The sequence below is a fragment of the Myxocyprinus asiaticus genome, chromosome 46 (assembly GCF_019703515.2).
Source record: "Myxocyprinus asiaticus isolate MX2 ecotype Aquarium Trade chromosome 46, UBuf_Myxa_2, whole genome shotgun sequence".
NCBI lineage: Eukaryota > Metazoa > Chordata > Actinopteri > Cypriniformes > Catostomidae > Myxocyprinus > Myxocyprinus asiaticus.
In genome coordinates, this window is record NC_059389.1 from 15,498,475 (window position 1) to 15,515,358 (window position 16,884).

Here is a 16,884-nt window from a genome sequence, read left to right on the forward strand (position 1 = left end):
CTTTATGTTTTTATTAGCATTTTTCATACTGTCCCAACTTTTTCGGAAGTGGGGTTGTAAATATGGACTTAAATATTGATCTGTTTCTTACCCACACTTATCATATCGTTTCTGAACACATTGATTTAACCACTGAAGTCATATGGATTACTTTTATGCTAACTTATGTGATTTTTGGAGCTTCAAAATGTTGGCACCTATTCACTTGCATTGTATGGTCCTACAGAGCTGAGATATTCTAAAAATCTTTATTTGTGTTCTGCTGAAGACAGAAAGTCATACACATCTGGGATGGCATGAGGGTGAGTAAATGATTAGATAATTTTCATTTTTGGGTGCACTATCCGTTTAACACATATAATGTTTACATATTGTGTCTTTACTTTAGAAACAGTGTGTATTTTAATGGTTATGGTATGGCCCCATTCACTTCTATTGTGAGTGCCTTACTGTAACTGCGATTTTTGCTTTCTTCTTCTTCTTCTTCTTCTTCTTTTTTATACGAGGGACAAGTTGAAAGATTTTTTTGTGTGTGTGGTAATCAACATTATATCACAAATACTGTTAATTAAGCTTAAATTGATTTGAACCCAGAACATTGCTTTATAATAGCAACCAAAACTCACTCTTGGCATAGTTATATATAGGCCCTTTCCTTACCATGCACATCAGTAAATTACCAAATTTTAATGCATACATAATCAAATTTAGAAACATAACTGACAGTGTTATGAATATCGATGTATTAAACATTAATGTGAAACCATGTGCTGATGGTTTGTGTTGCTAATGTGGCCTGATTGGGTTATTCCAGAGCAAAGGGCTTCTTCATTTTTATTCAGTTTAATGTAATATGTTAAGGAAGTTTCATCATTTAAAAACCACAAAAGGTGATGCTAAAATTAGTCTGTTTGGGGGGTGGGTAAGTTCATTTAAGGAACAGAACAGCCAGATCAGCCCCATAAACAAATTGTCTGATCATGTGACATTTATTGATTATTGAGGTTTGATAGTAAACAAAGGCGAATAGCTGTATTTTACCTGTGGCAGTTTCCTATAACGTAACGTAGGTTAAGTCACCTCTTTCAAAGTTTTGTGCCAAGAAGAACTATTCAGGGTTTTTATTAATCAGTTTTTGTTTATAATTCATAACATTGCTTGCTTCATTTTTGATGTGAAATTGAGAGCAGAATAATGAGCCTAGCAAACTTAACATTTTTTAATGTAGAAGTACATTTTAACTGTAAATAAATTACTGATAAGTAAAAAAAAAACAAGGAGGAACAGTTTCAAACTGGGTAGGTGAACAGTGATCAAACCCTATGGTGCTTTGCATAAGCCTACAGTATATAAACACACACATATATACAGTATATATACAGTATAATATATATGCTGTATACATACATATACTCACACACACAACTACACCATAAATCATAGCATGGGGATTTAGTATGCACTACAGGACTCCCTACATCTTCTTTGTGTTGAGAAACTGTAACACAACATCTATGTCCCCAGTTAAGTATTGCATCAAATATTCTTCCTTCAGTGAATCAAATTATTTTAGATCAGTTATGTGAAAAGGCTTTTTTTCCTTTATGAAAGTTTTTTTTTTCATTGTAGATTTGCATCACTTAAAATTTCCAAACAATATATACATTATTAAAATAGATGTCTTGAAGAGACTGGCGGGATGGCATATATGATATGAAAGCAAGTTCCTTGTTACGCTCCTAGGTTGTGGCCTTTTGGAGGATGTTGCAAACATACTTATTTTCTTCACCTGTGTGGCCTTGTCGTACTATATTACCATGTTGCGTCCATGTGGCACTATAGGTAACTGAGCTTTAAAGAACCCATGCCCTTGATGAAATTACAGTAGACTCACAAAATGAGTCCATATGACAAGCCATTACAAATATATAGGAAGATTGTAGCTTGTATTATCAATATCATGAAATAAATAGAATAAAATGGCATTAGCATCGAAAATGTACTGTACATTGTACTTTTTTGTAATAACCTAAAACGCCATACCGCCATACCAATCCAAAAGTCAACTGCAACCTAGCAATTGCAAAAATGTGCATGGTCTTTGGAAGACTGCATGAGCTTAGCCTTTCAGAACTGAGGATCAACTATATTCTGGTTGCATCATATTTTTTAAGCCCTTGCTGTCATTTGTTCCCAAAGCCATCTTCATTATTTAACTGCCAATGTTGATTTTCTTCCCTTTTTATTTGGGAAAAGTTACATAATCCATCAAACTCCACTGATCAGATTATAGTATTCATCTTATTTATTTATTTTTGTTTCATTTGTGATTAGCAGTTTGCTTTCAGGATGCTAAATAAAACAAGCCATGTATTATAATGCCATGGTCCTGATGCATTTGACAAAACATTTAATTCTACAAAAGAAATGAATGCAAGATACCCAAAAAACAGTCAATACAGTCATGAAGTACTGACCAGCTCAATTACATGTTTACGTTAGACAAGTGATCAATCCATGTTAATGTTTGTTCCATGTTCATTTGGTCAAACTGTTCTTGTTGTTTATCTACGTTTTGTATCTTTGTTATGTTAAATTATGCTACAATGTGTTAATTTGTCATACATTGGCAAAGGCATGGTCTGTGATCTATGCAAGGGTTCTTTTGTTTCTTATGTCAGATATGATTTGATCATAAATTTAAATCAATAAATTTTTAATTATCAGCTGTCAGGAGTATTTTACTTATTTTGGGAGTTTGAACTGGTTTTGGAGTCTTACTGCTGATTAGAATGTGAAAGTTGTGGCCTTTTTAAAATCTTTTAGACTTCTAATGTAATTTATTTAAAAAAAAAAAAAAAAAAGACATAATTTTCCATCCCTCTTTTTGATTTGTAACTAGTAGCTCCTAAGAAACATTTAAAACAAATTTTTTTTTTAGAGCAAATACTTTTCCTAAAAATGTATCTCGACATATGTGTACAGCGGAACTAAGTTATGAACTTAGAGGGACTATAGAAAGTCAGATTTCTTTTCATCAAATTGTTTACTATGTTTCCAGGAGTGTCGTTATTCATGTTTTTGAGACGTTACAGACATTACATCAGAAATAAGCATAATTCATTCTGATTCAAAGTAATGGCCAGCATCATCCAATCACTGCCAACAATGTTAAAATAAAATTGTTCATTATAAATTCTCAAAATGAATCTATGTACTAATTATCATTGTCCCATGTCTGCCAAACACATAGATTTGTTCAAACATCATCTGCAACTGAAACTGAACTCTTGACCAGATGTTAGGAGTGAATGCACTTGGCTGCATAGTAAAGCTATAGGATGATTCCTTACTCCCTTATTAGTGAATGACTTAACCTCCAGTGTGCTGTCTGTCTGCACTGGCCTCAGAACAGTTTGAAATGCACCATATTTTCATCCTAACTCCATATACAACCTCTGAAAGTAATATTTTCCAGCTTTTGGAAGCATCCATTGATTCTCAATATGATTATGCACAGTGAATTTAGAAATATAGGAAAATGAGCCTATAGTCCACGTGCATGGTCATTGTGTTTAACAGTGTGCCATTTCGCGATAAATCGACAACATTTTTGAAATTACGTATCGGATGAAACTAGAGACTCTACTCTTTTGACTGAAACAGGTTTTAATGTAAAAACTTAATGAGATTTCTTACCAGATTTTTTGCCGTCATGTTGTTTTATCACAAGTTTAACCCTTTAATGACAGCCTAGAGTCTCCTGAACTGAGATCAGTGGGTTTCAATTCAATTAAATTATGCATAGACTATAGCAAAGCCAAAACATAATGTCCACGCATGTGGACGTGGGGTCTCAGGAGGTTAATTTTGTTAGACTGGCCCCATTAATTTCTATTGTAAGTGCCTGACTGTAACCGCAAATTTGTTTTTGTTTTTTAAATAAATGAGGGATGTGTCTAAATGATTTTTGTGGTAATCAACACTATGCTACAAATGCTGTCTATTGAGCTGAACTTTTATTGAACCCGGAGCATTCCTTTAATGTCAATTACCCATAGACAGGAAAGAACTGTATATCGGACACTTTGTCTTCAATTCAAACTTGACTTTTAATACCATGTCCCTAAGTGCAGTGTCAGAAAACTTTTGTTTAATTGAGAAATAATAAGGACATTCTATGGAGTTGTCTGTGTGGTAATGTCTATAGGAACAGAAAGCCCCAAGTCATCTAGTACTCTAAACAAACATGACAACAAAAGGATATGAGTGGGCAGTTTACATAGTCAACAAGATCTCTATCTTATGTTTCCAATCTATCTACTGTATCTCTCTTTTTCATTTATACACACAGGCACATTTTTGTTTCCTGAATATTTTTGCGCAAACACGAAATTCAAAACATGATATTGGTATTCTTGTGCCTGAAGTACTCTTGATCTCTCATTCTCTGCATTGCCCTCTGAAGCTGCAGTAGTCCTCTGCAGGCTGAAGCTGGGGTGGGGTGAGCTGGCGTCAGGCCCAGTGCAGATCCTGAGGCTGAGAGACACAGAAAGACTGGGGAAGGCAGTAAGCTCTGGGCTCCTGTGTTTCATTCCTGCCCTGGCCTGTCTCACCACATACAGTGGGGAGTCCAAAATGCTTCTATGTTGCATTTTTCTAATTGAATAGAGTTTCTTTATGACAAATTAAATAATCAAAATAACAATTTGAGTGAAAAGTTGAATTGAAAACTGCATGAGTTTCAGAATTTTGGTATGTCCACATGTCTTTTTGCTTTAATGACATGTACTTGAACTGGTATGGACTCTTAAAGTTTGTGCAAAACCTGATGATCCATGTTATTCCAGCATGATTTGTGAATGTTCCAAAGACCATCTAAACAGTCTGACTTTTGTACAAAGAAGTTTACAAGGTCAGTTTTACAAATTTGATTAGTGACCTAGAAATAGTGCAGAATCCAAAATATTTCTTATAAATTTTACAATCATAACAGTTCTTGGATCCTTGTCCAAATTCCTAAAACTTTGTTTTGTGTGTGTGTGTGTGTGTGTGTGTGTGTGTGTGTTTTATTTTTTTATTTTTATACAATTTTTAATAACCAGGTTTTCAATAAAGACCCAGACTGTTCTACCAAGGATGAGAGTGAACTTGTTTTGCGATCGTTTCTCTGATTATTTTTACAGTGTTTAATATATGATTATATACGTACCATTAACATGGATTTTCCAGTGATGGACCTGAAAATTCTGCATTGCAATTAACAGCAGCTTCAGTCTGTATAATCTGCCTGCCTTCTGCTGCACTGATTGAGGATTTCTCAGTCACAGAAACAGACCGCCCTAATGGAGGCCCTGAGTTACATGTTATCTGGGGTCAGGTTGTTGGCTTGAGTGCAAAGACAGTGTCCTTGGATAATTTAAAGAATAAATACACAGTTCTGACTTCCCAGGCAAAACTGGTTATTAAACCATTGCATATTTATAAGATTCTGTACCATTTCATAAGTAACCTGTAAAAAAATTATAAAAAAATATAATAAAAAAATAGCTCTTTGGCTGAACTTTAAATTCAAACGTGGACAGTATTTCCACATGTTTGAAATGAGTTTTCTTAACTTCAAATTACAATGTAATCTCAACACAAACTCTTTGTGTAGAAAGAACCTAGTTGAATTGGGTAAATCCAACAAAATTAGACTTGTCAATGTAACTCAAATAAATCTTTATGTATTAACTAGTGAAAGTTAATGTTAGCATACTATATACATGTTGGTTAGAAGCACTACAGAGTTTAGATTAGTAACTATGCTATGGTTAGCACAGCAGTTTCTCAATGAAGCAAGCAATACATTTCATGTGCAACATCTACCTGTCCTAATCATTAGATAAAGCTCCACTCTTCACCGTAATGGTAACCCCCAAAACTCCAACATAGCAGAAACTCTTCTAAGCCTTAACATAACAAAACATTAAACACTAACAAGTATCCCAATTTACACTCACTGAGCAATTATTAGGAACACAATGATCATAATAAAGTGCCCAACGTGGTCTTCTGCTGTTGTAGCGCATCCGCCTCATGGTTCAACGTGTTGTGCATTCTGAGATGCTGTTCTGCTCACTACAATTGTACAGAGTTTTCATCTGATTTACCGTAGCCTTTCTGTCAGCTCAAACCAGTCTGGCCATTCTCCGTTGACCTCTCTCATCAGCAAGATTGTTGTTTTTGGCAGCATTCTGAGTAAGCTCTAGAGACTGTTGTGTGTGAAAATCCCAGGAGATCAGCAGTTACAGAAATACTCAAACCAGCCCATCTGGCACCAACAATCATGACACGGTCGAAATCACTGAGATCACATTTTTCCCCATTTTGATGGTTGATGTGAACATTAACTTAAGCTCCTGACCCAGATCATTTTATGCATTGCACTGCTGCCACACAACTGGCTAATTAGATAATCGCATGAATAAGTAGGTGTACGGGTGTTCCTAATAAAGTGCTCAGTGAGTGTACATTCATCTTGCACAAAAACACATAAAATAAAACTTTATTTTAGCATTTATTCTCCCTATCGAGTTTCATGCAAAGCATGCTGGGAAATGGAAATCCCTTGCCCTGTTTCATTAATGCTACATTAACATTTACAGTTGAAGTCAAAAACTCGTTTTTTTAACCAATCCACAGATTTAATATTAGCAAACTATAGTTTTGGCAAGTCGTTTAGGACATCTACTTTATGCATGACATGAGTTGACTATATCACAATTCTAGCGGGTCAGAAGTTTACATAGACTAAGTTAACTGTGCCTTTAAGCAGCTTGGAAAATTCCAGAAAATGATGTCAAGCCTTTAGATGATTAGCTAGTTAGCTTCAAATAGGAGGTGTACTGAATTGGAGGTGTACCTGTGGATGTATTTTAAGGCCTACCTTCAAAATCAGTGCCTCTTTGTTTGACATCATGTGAAAATCAAAAGAAATCAGCCAAGACCTCTGGTTCATCCTTGGGAGCAATTTCCAAACACCTGAAGGTACCACGTTCATCTGTACAAACAATAGTATACAAGTATAAACACCATGGAACCATGCAGCCATCATACCGCTTTGGAAGGAGATGCATTCTGTACCCTAGAGATGAACGTAGTTTGGGGCGAAAAGTGCAAATCAATCCCAGAACAACAGCAAAGGACCTTTTGAAGATGCTGGAGGAAACAGGTAGAAAAGTATCAATATCCACAGTAAAACGAGTCCTTTATCGACATAACCTGAAAGGCTGCTCAGCAAGGAAGAAGCCAATGCTCCAAAACCACCATAAAAAAAAAGCCAGATACAGTTTGCAAGTGCACATGGGGATAAAGATCTTACTTTTTGGAGAAATGTCCTCTGGTCTAATGAAACAAAAATTTAACCGTTTGGCCATAATGACCATTGTTATGTTTGGAGGAAAAAGGGTGAGACTTGCAAGCCAAAGAACACTGTCCCAACCCTGAAGCATGGGGGTGGCAGCATCAAGTTGTGGGGGTGCTTTGCTGCAGGAGGGACTGGTGCACTTCACAAAATAGATGGCATCATGAGGAAGGAAAATTATGTGGATATGTTGAAGCAACATCTCAAGACATCAGCCAAGAAGTTAAAGCTTGGTCGCAAATGGGTCTTCCAAATGGACAATGACCCCAAGCATACCTCCAAAGTTGTGGCAAAATGGCTTAAAGATGACAAAGTCAAGGTATTAGAGTGGCCATCACAAAGCTCTGACGTCAATCCGATAGAAAATTTGTGGGCAGAACTGAAAAAGCGTGTGCGAGCAAGGAAGCCTACAAACCTGATTCAGTTACACCAGTTCTGTCTGGAGGAATGGGCCAAAATTCCAGCAACTTATTGTGAGAAGCTTGTGGAAGGCTACCCAAAACGTTTGACCCGAGTTAAACAATTTAAAGGCAATGCTACCAAATATTAACAAAGTGTATGTAAACTTCTGACCCACTGGGAATGTGATGAAAGAAATAAAAGCTGAAATAAATCATTCTCTCTACTATTATTCTGACATTTCACATTCTTAAAATAAAGTAGTGATCCTAACTGACCTAAGACAGGGAATGTTTTCTACGCTTAAATGTCAGGAATTGTGAAAAACTGAGTTTAAATGTATTTGACTAAGGTGTATGTAAACTTCTGACTTTAACTGTATGTAGTCCCAACTCAAATGTAAAGAATGTGGATTAAGTAAAGTTCCATTTTACAAATGTAAATGGATTGAACGCTTGTGACAAAATGTTCTAGAATTGAGTTGTTTTAGTTCATTTTAATGAAGTAAATTGAATAAGCAGCAAAATGCTTTTTATTTTAGTATAAGAAATAACTATATTACTGTATAATAATTGTTGTTATTATTATTATTGTTGTTGTTGTCAATACTACTACTACTACTACTTTTACTACTACTACTACTAATAATAATAATATAGTGCAGCCAACATTATTCTGAATTATCTGAAAATATATTTGTAACCTCTTAGCACTATATTCAGGGGTATAAGTAGACCTCAATTTTAAGACTTACTTTTTCTAGAAGTATGAAATAATTATAAATTAATATAGTAATAAACTGCAGAGAGAGAGAGTGATATATATTTCAGTTAATGACTCACTAAGATTGCATTGGTTTAAGGTTTAATCCTGAAGAAAACACACAAACACACACATTTGTCTTTCTATCATGGTGGTTACTTTTCTTTGACTTTTACGATTTTCATTATGACCTTAGCTATTTATATGTTTGTTAAGCCGTTTTCCTTGTGGGAACCATTGGCTGGTCCCTACAATGTAAAAACTTGAGGCATATACACACACACACACACACACACACACACAGATGTAAATACTCATAAATCAGACAGAAAGTCAGTCTAATGGGATTTTTCATTTCCCTTAGTCAGGCCTCTGGCACACTCCCTGCTGCCAGTCACTCCCTTAAAGATGGAAACTCACCCTGCGCCAGATCAATACATGTGAATCAAGCAAATCCTGTTTTTATCATGCAAGAAGTATCCGTGCATCTGAATGCAAATCATAAATGTTTAGAACATTACTGTGATCATGACCAATATAATTAATTTCTTAAGAGGACTATGTCTTTGGAAAGCTTTGAAAAGTTTTGAATGGAGGTGGTGAGATCATCTGAAACACATTACATCACATACTGCATCGTTTAGAGTTGCAGATGGTATTGTCCTTGCACGTGTCATGTATTTTGATTACCTGATAAAGCGTTTTCTTACCTCTCCCTGTGCCGCTCTGAAATCCGATGAGCTGTGTAATTCAGACATTAATGCATGCATCAATCTATACATCTACCCATCCATTCATTCAGTCTGTGCCTTTCCTTTTGCCTTACTTTATGGGTTTCTTCCTCCGCATTATCTCTATAATGCTGCCGTCAGCCATGCTTAATAATTAAAGGCATGTCCATCAATTCATCCATCCTATGTAAACTATGCACAATGCTCTTTGTCAAATCAAGGTTCAGTAAAAGTTGATGCTCCTATATGGGTGGGTAATAGGCCTGGACACAAATGTGTTACATACTTTAGGGAGAAATGGAGAGTTCAGAAGTCCTACAGTCCCCATATGGCAAAAAAATAAATAAATACAAATTTCTGGCCATAATATATCTGAAACATATTGTGAATATACAGTATACTGTAAACAAATGTACTACAACAACAAGAAAAAAAAAAAGGTTCTTTTAAAATATATATTTAAGGCAATATATTTTTGGTTTTAAATATACTGTATATAGATATATTTGTTTTGTGGGATATTGTAAACAACATTGAAAAACATATTTTTCCATTATGTAATATATTTAGCCAATTAGGTTGTGTTTATGTTATCCATATTTACATACTGTACATATGCACATGTATCAGTCAATACAATGTGTACTTGTGCTTCTAATTCTCTGTCTATCAGTCTGTACATGCTTTAATAACTTGCAATGGCTGAGCATTGGTTGACCTCACTGTTCCCAGAATACAGATCTCTCCTTACAGTTGTATCAGCCTGCGGCAACAAGGACAAGAGGAGAATTTGAGTCATCATCCATCACCATATTTATGCGATACAGCTCAGACTGTCGTTTAAGTTCCATTTAACACAGTTTTTGAGGATCATCGGATTATTGGTAATGTGATAATGTCAATTTGCAGAAGTGCTGTGATGTCCTCCATGTGTTATTCATTGTTATGTGTCTGGTGATGTATGCAAGCTGATGTAAAGTGACTAGAAAGACAGATGAGAAACACAAATACATGCATGAATACAGCTCCTCCGTCCATACTTTTATGCAAAACAAAAACAAATGCTTAAATAAAGGATAAACCAAACAAAAATAGGTAAATAATCATTAAGAAAATTATAGAAATATAAACTATATAAAATATCAGAAAATTAAACACTATATTATTTACTTTTGTTTTACAAAACAAAAGAATGAGGATCAATTAGAGTAACAAGTTTAGTTACAAGTTTAGTTGCCTAGAATTTCCAGACATATCACCCTGGGATGCTTTTTAAACAGTATTGAAGTTCTCATCTATGTTGGGCACTTATTGGCTGCTTTTCTTTGTTATTTGGTCCAAGTCATCAATTTCAAAAAAAATTTTTAATTATTTTTTATTAAATTTTAGTTTTATAATTAAATAAATTAATGTGGTGGCACAATTATATTTTTGTCTACAAAACTAATTTCAATCATTTAAGCATACACCTTCAGATCAAAAGATTTTTAAGATCATGTGAAACATTTCAGTGAAGTGTTTCAAAAGTTTTGACTGGTAGTGTACATTTACTATATATATATATATATATACAGTGCATTCAGAAAGTATTCAGACCCCTTCAGTTTTTTCACATTTTATGTTGCAGCCTTATGATAAATTTTTTTGAATTATTAAATTTTTCACATCAATCTACGCTCCACACCCCATAATGACAAAGAAAAAACAGTTTTTTGATAACTTAGCTGAAATATCACATTGACATAAGTATTCAGATCCTTTGCTATGACTCTTGAAATTTAGCTCAGGTGCATCCTGTTTCTCTGGATCATCTTTGAAATGTTTCTACACTTTGATTGGAGTCCACCTGGAGCAAATTAAATTGATTGGACATGATTTGGAAAGGCACACACCTAAATAAGGTCTCACATCTGAAAATGCATATCAGAGCAAAAATCAAGCCATGAGGTCAAAGGAACTGCCTGCAGAGCTCAGAGACAGGGTTGTGTCGAGGCACAGATCTGGGGAAGGTTACAAAAATGTTTTGGCTGCATTGAAGGTTCCCAAAAGCACAGTGGTCTCCATAATTCTTAAATGGAAGAAGTTTGGGACAACCAGGTCTCTTCCTAGAGCTGGCCGCCCAGCCAAACTGAGCAATCGCGGGAGAAGGGCCTTGATAAGAGAGGTGACCAAGAACCTGATGGTCACTCTGGTTGAGCTCCAGAGATCATGTGTGGAGATGGGAGAAACTTGCAGAAGGACAACCATCACAGCAACAGTCCACCGATCTGGGCTTTATAGCAGAGTGGCCAGGCGGAAGCCTCTCCTTAGTGCATAAAAAAGCACCTAAAGGACTCTCAGACTGTGAGAAACAAGATTTTTTTTGGTCTGATGAAATGAAGATTGAACTGTTTGGCCTTAATTCCAAGCGTCATGTCTAGAGGAAACCAGGCACCACTCATCACCTGTGCAATACCATCCCAGCGGTGAAGCATGGTGGTGGTAGCATCATGCTGTGGGGGTGTTTTTCAATGACAGGGACTGGTCAGGGTTGAAGGAAATCTGAACGCAGCAAAATACAGAGATATCCTTAATGAAAACCTTGTCCAGAGCACTCAGACTGGGCCGAAGATTCACCTTCCAACAGGACAATGACCCTAAGCACAAAGCCAAGACAACGCAAGAGTGGCTAAGGGACAACTCTGTGAATGTCCTTGAGTGGCCCAGCCAGAGCCCGGACTTGAACCCAATTGAACATCTCTGGAGAGACCTAAAAATGGCTGTCCACCGACAGTCCCCATCCAACCTGACAGGGCTTGAGAGGATCTGCAGAGAAGAATGGCAGAAAATCCCCAAATCCAGGTGTGCAAAGCTTGTCGCATCACACCCAAAAAGACTTGAGGCTGTAATTGCTGCCAAAGGTGCTTTAACTAAGGACTGAGTTAAGGTACTGTATGTCAATGTGATTTTTCAGTTTTTTCTTTTTTTTTAAATTTGCAACGTTATCAAAAATCTGGTTTTTGCTTTTTCATTATGGAGTATGGAGTGTAGATTGATAATTTAATAAATAATTTAAAGCATTTTAGCATAAGGCTGCAACATAAAATTTGAAAAAAATTAGTACTTTCTGAATGCCCCGTATATACAGGTGCATCTCAATAAATTAGAATGTCGTGGAAAAGTTCATTTATTTCAGTAATTCAACTCAAATTGTGAAACTCGTGTATTAAATAAATTCAATGCACACAGACTGAAGTAGTTTAAGTCTTTGGTTCTTTTAATTGTGACGATTTTGGCTCACATTTAACAAAAACCCACCAATTTACTATCTCAAAAAATTAGAATACATCATAAGACCAATAAAAAAAAAACATTTTTAGTGAATTGTTGGCCTTCTGGAAAGTATGTTAATTTACTTTATATGTACTCAATACTTGGTAGGGACTCCTTTTGCTTTAATTACTGCCTCAGTTTGGCGTGGCATGGAGGTGATCAGTTTGTGGCACTGCTGAGGTGGTATGGAAGCCCAGGTTTCTTTGACAGTGGCCTTCAGCTCATCTGCATTTTTTGGTCTCTTGTTTCTCATTTTCCTCTTGACAATACCCCATAGATTCTCTATGGGGTTCAGGTCTGGTGAGTTTGCTGGCCAGTTAAGCACACCAACACCATGGTCATTTAAAAGCACTTTTGGTGCTTTTGGCAGTGTGGGCAGGTGCCAAATCCTGCTGGAAAATGAAATCAGCATCTTTAAAAAGCTGGTCAGCAGAAGGAAGCATGAAGTGCTCCAAAATTTCTTGGTAAACGGGTGCAGTGACTTTGGTTTTCAAAAAACACAATGGACCAACACCAGCAGATGACATTGCACCCCAAATCATCACAGACTGTGGAAAATTAACACTGGACTTAAAGCAACTTGGGCTATGAGCTTCTCCACCCTTCCTCCAGACTCTAGGACCTTGGTTTCCAAATGAAATACAAAACTTGCTCTCATCTGAAAAGAGGACTTTGGACCACTGGGCAACAGTCAAGTTCTTCTTCTCCTTAGCCCAGGTAAGACGCCTCTGACGTTGTCTGTGGTTCAGGAGTGGCTTAACAAGAGGAATACGACAACTGTAGCCAAATTCCTTGACATGTCTGTGTGTGGTCGCTCTTGATGCCTTGACCCCAGCCTCAGTCCATTCCTTGTGAAGTTCACCCAAATTCTTGAATCGATTTTGCTTGACAATCCTCATAAGGCTGCGGTTCTCTCGGTTGGTTGTGCATCTTTTTCTTCCACACTTTTTCCTTCCACTCAACTTTCTGTTAACATGCTTGGATACAGCACTCTGTGAACAGCCAGCTTCTTTGGCAATGAATGTTTGTGGCTTACCCTCCTTGTGAAGGGTGTCAGTGATTGTCTTCTGGACAACTGTCAGATCAGCAGTCTTCCCCATGATTGTGTAGCCTAGTGAACCAAACTGAGAGACCATTTTGAAGGCACAGGAAATCTTTGCAGATGTTTTGAGTTGATTAGCTGATTGGCATGTCACCATATTCTAATTTTTTGAGATAGTGAATTGGTGGGTTTTTGTTAAATGTGAGCCAAAATCATCACAATTAAAAGAACCAAAGACTTAACTACTTCAGTCTGTGTGCATTGAATTTATTTAATACATGAGTTTCACAATTTGAGTTGAATTACTGAAATAAATGAACTTTTCCACGACATTCTAATTTATTGAGATGCACCTGTACGTACGTATATGTATGTATGTATATATATATATATATATATATATATATATATATATATATATATATATATATATATATAAAACTTACTGCTCTGTCCAAAACTTTTAGGCACTTAAGATGTTTCACAAAATCATTTGTCTTAAGATGGTTATTTACATCTTCAGCTTCAGTGTGTCAATAATTTAGACTCCCAAATATTCCTTTTGCAAATAGAATAGAATAGAAGAACAGGGAGCCCCCACAGAGCCTCCCACTGAACATCGAGTCAGTCTGGGATTACATGAAGAGACAAAAGCAGTTGAGAAAGCCAAAATAGAGAGAACTGTGGCGAATTCTCCATGAAGCTTGGAACATCCTATCTGCCAATAACCAAGAAAAACTGTGTCCAGGTGTGCCTAGGAGAATTGGTGCTGTTTTGAAGGCAAAGGTGGTCACACCAAATATTGATTTAGCTTTTTTATATTTACTGGGCTAAGAATGATGTTAACTGATAAATGAAAACTATTTATTGCATTATTTTTTAAGACATTGTCACTATGCAACATTTTTCACAAGTGCCTAAAACTTTTGCACAGCACTGTATTTATAAATAAGGGCTGCTGATTAAAATGCATTAATTAAATGCTATTAATTATGTAAAAAATAATGTTAAAACACAGTTAATCATGCCCCCTAGCCGTGATAAAGAATACTGTGACCATCTGAGCAACTCAAGTACCACTTCCATGTTTTGGCAAGTCACAGTCAGCAGGGAGCAGAAAGTGCAACTCCAGCTGTACAAGCAACACACAGCTGTACAGTCAACAAACCACACTTACAGACAAAAAACAGCACAAGATAAGGACGCGTTCTTGCGTTCAACTTCAAACACAGTTGGACAGAGCAAAACTCTGAATGCAGATGTCTCGAGATGTTTTTTTTTTTTTTTAAGTTTTAATTAAACTACTGTAAGTTTAACTTGACACAGTATCCTAAAAAACACTTTTTATGACAGGACGCAACCAAAGTGAGACTCTTCAAAGTGTCCATCTGATGCATGTGTACACAGACATGTCCTTAGATATGCCTAATAAGTTGTCTACCTTGGACAGACTGACAAATTCAGTTGCTTTTGTTCAGTTATTTGGAAATAAACAATATATTGCCTTCTAAAGCCACTTTTTTTTTTACTGACTAAACAATGTTTTTCTCATCTGCCACAATAATATATTGTAGGCTAATATATTTTAATTATCTGAATTATTCTATTTATTATTACCTGAATGATATATATATATATATATATATATGTGTGTGTGTGTGTGTGTGCAGGGTTGGGGAGTAATGAAATACATGTAACGGGATTATGTATTTAAAATACAAAATATAAGTAACTGTATTCCACTACAGTTACAATTGAAATCATTGGTAATTAGAATACAGTTACATTCAAAAAGTATTTTGATTACTGAAGAGATTATTTTGCATTTTATTGTCATTTGTTTCATTTAATATTTAGTCCTTTCAGATGGAAAACATTTATACATATAAATGATTTGATCCAAAGTGCATTTGAACAGCGGTGAAACACTTTCTTATGATGTGTTACATTCATACGAGCAGACAGAGACGTAAGTTTGAAGTAAGTTTGGAGCAGAAGAAATAGAAATAAACCTTGTGTAAATTGTCAGCTTTACGCTAAGCTAAAATGCTATTTCTAGACATTTTACATGCACATGTTACCAGGCATGATCATATTTTTTTATCAAGAAAATTCACGTTGGATCATAATTTTGTTCTAGTAAGACCTTTGATATTAGGGCAAAAATCGTCTTCTTGATAATACTTTTTGTATTGTTTTCCTGTAAATGTATCTAGAAATCCTTAAAACAAGATCAGTTTGATTTATCTTGTTTTAGAAACAACACTGCATAAGATATTTAGATTCTGTCTTACTGTACTGGCAGAGTTTTTATAGTCAAAACAAGTGAAAACATCTACCAGTGCTGAAGAAGTAATCCAAAGTATTTAGAATACGTTACTGACCTTGAGTAATCTAATGGAATATGTTACAATTTACATTTTACAGCATGTATTCTGTAATCTGTAGTGGAATACATTTCAAAAGTAACCTCCCAACCCTGTGTGTGTGTCTGTGTTTGTGTAATATAATTTTTTTTCACACATGTATAAAAAATACTGTTCATACTGTTAATCAGCTGTTATTTCCCTCACTTTCAGGTTCATTAAGACTCCTCCCCCAAATCACATGATCTACATGCTCAGGTTGTGACTTTGTTAGCATGGTGAAAGTCACTCTTCTTAGGTATCACATCATCAGCTTTACCTCTCATCAGATTTTAGACAATTTACACTTTTCAAATGTCCTTGATTCTGATGTCAAGGCAGTTCATGTATGAATGGATCATTTAATTATCTTTATGCAAATATTATTACTTAATTTTTGGATTATTATCAGTAGTATTTTATTCTAAAAATATCAAGTTAGCTGAGTAAGATGAGTGTGTTTCTGAGTTTCCTACATGTTTTGCTGTTGCTTCCAGAGAATTTGAAGATGTCAAAAGAGCCAAGAATCATGTTATTCTCTTTATGCAAGAATTGATCATTTTTGTTACATGCATAAAAAAACTCAATTATTGCATAGAAACACACTAGATGGGTTTTTCAGAGTTTCCTCCACACCTCTGTTGCTTCAAGAGAATGTGAAGATGAAAAATGAGCCAAGTATTTATTTTCTGGAGAATCACAGTGTGAAAAGCGAGGAAGGAGTTTTGTGCCAGCGTGTTCTCTCTCTCTACCTCTCCATCACTCTCTCAAGAGCAGTCAAGGACAGTCAGGTCAGAAAGGCTCAGCAGCTCCCGGCAGCTTCTG